The following is a 6000-nucleotide window of genomic DNA, read 5'->3' on the forward strand; positions in this document are numbered from 1 at the left end:
CATTATCAGTGTCACATGATCCTTCAGAAATCACTCCGATATACTGATTTACACTTAAGAAACATTTATTATTATTACTAATGTTGAAAACAGTTTCATATTTTTGTGGAAATTTTTTATTCTTTGATGAAAGTGCAGAAATCTGTTATTAATATCGGCTACATTTCAGATGTCTTTATTGTCACTTTTGATTAAGTTAACGCTTCCTTGCTGAATAAAAGCATAACATTTTTAATTCTTAAAATATCTGACTGACCCTAAACTTTTGAAAGTGTATATTTCTCTAACCAGTATTTAGGAATTATTCATCAGACATTGTAACAGAGGTCATTCTAAAACTGAACAGCTGGATGACTTAAACTGTTAATTAAATCACAGATGTTATGACCTTGAAATTGGCCTCTTGCTATGTGTAAACCTCAAAGTGATAGTTCACCCAAAAATCAATACTCCATCATAATTTTCTCACCCTCATGTCGTTCCAAACCTGACTTTCTTTCTTCTGTGAATGTTGACAGAACTTTCAAACTATCCCTATAAAGCCATTTTCTGCACCAAATGTGAGGGATATAAATCAAGTTCTGCCACAGGAGGAATTATCATTACACGGCAAAGTGCAAAATGTAACAGATTGAACAAAAGGCTCATGAGTGAACTAATCAACCGCATTACTTTTGTCGATATGGCCATTTAATTCAGATATATGTCAGACAGACAAATGAACCAAATTAAAGCATGGTGAATTTGATTAAAGCACATTACTGGTAAACATGAGCTAAAGTGACTTGGAGCATTTTATACAGTGACACTGACAGATTTCAACACAGCAGTTGGCAGATTGCACATGCATGCTTACTCGGAGGAAAGAGACGCACGACACACAGCCCGCATGGCCTTGTTACACTTACACAAATATCCATCAACTGGAACAAAAAGTAAACAGGCACAATCTATTTTTTTCCCATAGCTCTGACATACACTGGCTACACTAATTTCAATGCACAAGCTTGTCTGTTCGGTTGATTGATTACATTTACTTGTTCGCTATAACAGCTGTGAGAAATGTTCAGCAATTTATTGATATAAATTGCTACTGTAACTGATGTGAATGCAGACGGTGTGGTGCATTATTCATAAGTGCATACGTACAGTGAATTGTGATGTGCATGAGTTAATAGGGTTCTAGAATCAAACGTTTTTTAAACATTACATGTCTTGACTAATGTTTATGAGAAATTAATGAGCCTCCTTCCTGCATCTGGGTTGAATTTCAAGAAAGCTTTTAAGAATGTCACATTTCACAACAACCAATAAAAACAGTTTATTTAAATATGTATCATAATATAGTATAATATAACATGTGATATTATTTTCATGTCAAATATCCACTCCCCTTCCTTAATGCCATTACTGAAATGTAAAAAAATACATATGTAATTCAGACAGTATTTATAAATGAATAAATCTATAGAAAATAAGCATATAATAATAATCATCATAATAATATGGTGCTTTACCTTGTCTAAGCTTATTTATGATGCTTTGAATATTGTAAATAAAAAAAGTTTATATAAAAATGCAATATAACAATGTTACTTTATAATGTTTAACTTTATTTAAAATGATTTGTATAATGTTAATATAAGTGATATTATTTTCATGACAAATAACTGCTCGACTTTCTCATTGACTTTACTGTTATGCAAATAATTATATATTAAATTGTTTATTCGTTGTTATAAATAAATAAATAAAAATAATAATAACATGATGCTTTAGCATGGTGCTGTCACGATTCACACAAGGAGCAAGCAAACGAAGGAGACGAGGAGATACAATTCTAACAAGTTTTTAATGGAATCAACAAGCCAAGGAACATAGGGAACACAGAGACATCGAATGACGTTTGAGACCGGATGCTAGAAACCAGGAAACACAGGGCTTACATAATCACATTAATTAAACACAGTTGAAACTGATGGAACTAAATGGGGACCAAACGTGAACAGGTTAACCAAATATGGACATGAGGGAAAAACTAGAGAAGGGAAGACATAATGGGAGGGAAAACACAAGACACGGGGACACAGGACTGACATTTACTCCCCCCGCTCTGGAGGCCTCAAGGGACAGGGTTCCAGGATGGGAGGCCTCCAGGGCGGCGCCCGTTCCGGGACCCACGACGGAGCAGGAAGCTCGGGTGGCCATGGCGGATCCGGAGCACTGGACTCTGGTCAGGGGCTGGAGCCTGCACTGGAGCAAACCTTGGGGATGGAGCCGGCACTGGAGCAAGCTCTGGGACTTGGACGAGGGACGAATAGTCTCTTCCTCCGCATTCTCCTCATTAGGGCTGTGGAGAGGGAGATGTCTGATGGGCTTGACTGGGGAGAGGCCGGTGGGCTTGAGTCAGTGGAGGACAGCGGGCTGGAGTGAGCCGCGGAAAGCAGGCTTGACAGGCTGGACGGCGGGCTGGTTCTGGCTCGGGGCAGGACGCTCTCCAGACACCGGAGGATCCTCTCCCTTCAGCATAGTCCCATCATGTCTGGGAAGTCCATGGGGCAATGGTAATTGGCCCCGTGTCAGAACAACGAGTTGATGGTGGCGTCATCAAATGCCGTCGCTGCGGCGAGCCCATACTCCACGAGCGGAAGATCTCGGTAGGCCAGGGCAATGACGCGAGCGGCGACTTCCATGCCGCGGGGATAAACCAGGAAAAACAGGAAAACAAAAACTTTCAAAAAACAAAGCAAACACAGGGAGAAGGGGCGTCGCTTACGTTCGGTTTCGGTCTGGTCTTCTGTCATGATTCACACAAGGAGCAAGGGAACGAAGGAGCGAGGAGATGTTTGGGAAGAGGGCAAATCTCAAAATGTTTGAGAGCCATCTGCATCCCTATAATCTGCTGTTTGGTGCTAAAATGCAATGCTTGCTACAATATAATAACATTTTCTCTCCATCTAAGCTTAATATCCAGAGACAACTATAAACCAGCAATCTGTATTTTGTTGTCTGTATTAGGTTGTTTTTCCTGGGATACGTAAACACTGACTACGTTTACGTGGACATCTTTAATCTAATTATTTACCTTATTCTGAATAAAACAATATTAGGATTAAGGTGTTTACATGAGTTGCTTTTAGAATGATCCTTTCATGTTCCCGTTTTACATGTTATAGTGCATAGATCGATTAATGGCACACATCATTACGTCACCACGCGACGCCATCCGACGTCCCCTCCAGAATTTCACGTATGAACAAATAGTTTGTCTTCGTGATGATGCCATATACAGTTTTGGGTGTTTCATTTTTAATTTTATGAAAGCTTCAAGTGTTAATTATTTGTACGTGTATACAGATGACGGCGGTGTTGACGCTCTTTTATTTGCCGTCAAACGGTTGACCTCTGCCGTGTGTGCATCCTGTTGCAAAATGTGGAGAAAAGTCCTACACGACGGTAATAGTTTGATTAAGGTCTGTACTGCACTTCAATAATGTGACTAAAATAGGAATACTCCACATGTCTTAATTTGATTTGTGTTTACTTCGATTATGACTTTAGCCGGATTAAGGTAATCAAAAATCTCTGTTTACATGGTAGACTCTTAATCAGAGTATTGTCTTAATCGTATTAAAATTGTAATATTGATGTCCATGTAAACGTAGTCACTGATTTTGTTCATTTGAGTCACCCGACTATCCCAATAGAAATAATTGCTTCACCAATGACATAAATTTGTGGGCGGAGCTATCTGATTATCCAACCAATGACACACCAGGGAAACTATTTATACTTCATTCCCCTCATCTCTCTCTCACACTATTTTATTCTCTCACTCCCTGTGTGGGTTTAATATGTGTCAGTGTCCTAGAAAGTTTGTGTGTCTGCTCAGATTAGTGACCTCTCTGATTTGGCTCATGTAAATCAGTTCTGCCTCTGAGAACATAGACCAGATTAGATCAAAGTAACGCTTGCAGATCCAGCCTGGCATGAAGTTCCCCACCATCTCCCTCTCATATTCCGCTCCTTATCCGCCAGCACTCTTTTTTTGGACACGTCTTTTGTTCGTACAATGTCTTGAGAAAAAAATATATGGAGATTAAGTGTGCATTCTGCAGGTCTGATCAAATCTCTAGCAGCAGGAACTTAATACAGTGCTTCAAACCTCAAAGAAGTGTTCAACACCCTCTAGTGGAAGAAAGAGAGAAGAAAAGCTACAGTCACAAAGCTGTTATTGATTGCTATTGATACCATACTTCAGTTTTAACAAGAGTACCAAAATATCCCTGTACGTTCAACCCGTTTCTGAGCTGAAGTCTGGTTTCTGAAGCTTTCAGAAAGTGTTGTAACTGGTAACCTCAAGGTCACTGTCGCTCCAGGTTAATCATTTAAAAATAATCCCATTGAAAAATTCCCATTAAAGTCCTCACACAATAGGACTAGACATTTAAAAAAAAAAAAAAAAGTATAGTTCTTTGGAAAGTATTTCCATCCATCCCTGGGTTCATTTTCCCATTCATTCGCAGCATTCCGAGCCTTTGATATGTCAAAGGGAATTACATTCCAACTCCAGTTCCATCACACTCCGACTCTGGCAAATTCCTCATAATGGTACAGTGACATTTAAAGAGACAACCCTTCCCATAACCCCCTACTTGAAAAGGCACATATCCAGAAGTTGATTGCAATATCAAGAGAAAAAAGGGAAATACCTTCTCCTCCTGTGCTTGACCTATCAGATTAAATAAAATTGAATATTGCACAAGAATTACAGCATACCAGCAAAATTGCATGCAAGAGCCAAAAGGTTCTTTAACATACTGTGTAGCTTTACATATTACAAGCATATATCACAGATTTTAATTAAGCATAATATAATATAATATTATAATATAATATAATATATAAAGTGAAAATTATTTTCATTTCAAATAACCATAAAATTATAATAAAGTGCTTCATCATGTTAAAATGCTTTAATAAGGGAAAAAGTTTACATCAAAAAATCAATAATAACAATAAGGTGTTTTATAATTTCATGCTTATTTAAAATGCTTTGAATAAGGTAAATATAAGTGACTATTTTCAAGAAAAAAAAACACTTGACTTCCTCATTATATGACTATGATGCAAAAAATTATATATTGCTTAAATTCTTTATACATTATTTATAAATAAATAAAAATAAGCACAAGTAATATTGCATAAGTAATAGCAATAATAATAATAATAATAATAATAATAAGGTACTTTACCATATTTAAGCTCATTTAAAATGCTTTAATATGGTAAAGATAATTAATATAAGCCATTACTGTGATGCAAAAAATTATATATATATTTTTGTAAATTTGATAAATGTTAAAAAAGATAAATGTATAAATTATTTGTACATTATTTATAAATAAAAATAAAATATAAGCATATAATAATAATAAATATATTATTGTTGTTGTTAGTGTTATTATAATTATTATTATTTGGTATTTTACCATATTTCAACATTTAAAATTATTTAAATAAGGTAAAAAAAAAAATAGTGTCAGGGTAAAATAAGGTTAAACAATGCAGCTTGCTTAGCAAATTGATTCCATAAAATGCCCATAGACGTGTAGGAGATGTGAAAGGATCATTTCAAATTAGACGCACCTTCACTGATCTCATTTTTGGACAAACAGTCGAGTCAATAAACAAAGGAGCCGTTATTGTCACATCAGATCAAGGTCAGCGCTCCATTTTAATCTGAATCTTCGTGACTGTGGCACTGACGAATGTTTAAACTGCAGCATTCATTCAGCCTGCCATCAGATTTCTCCTCTTAGCTATCGTAACTCAACATCCGGCTGTCTGTCATCAGCCTTGACAAGCTCCAGGTTCATATTTACTCGTGTTGTCTTGATTAAATGATGCCTGTCATTATGGCCTCGTGATAAACATCTGTAACAAGCTGTCACATTAATGCACAGATATACTCTCTCTCTGTTACGCCTGCAGCCGTTC

Source organism: Barbus barbus (assembly GCF_936440315.1).
Source record: "Barbus barbus genome assembly, chromosome: 4".
Classification (NCBI taxonomy): Eukaryota; Metazoa; Chordata; class Actinopteri; order Cypriniformes; family Cyprinidae; genus Barbus; species Barbus barbus.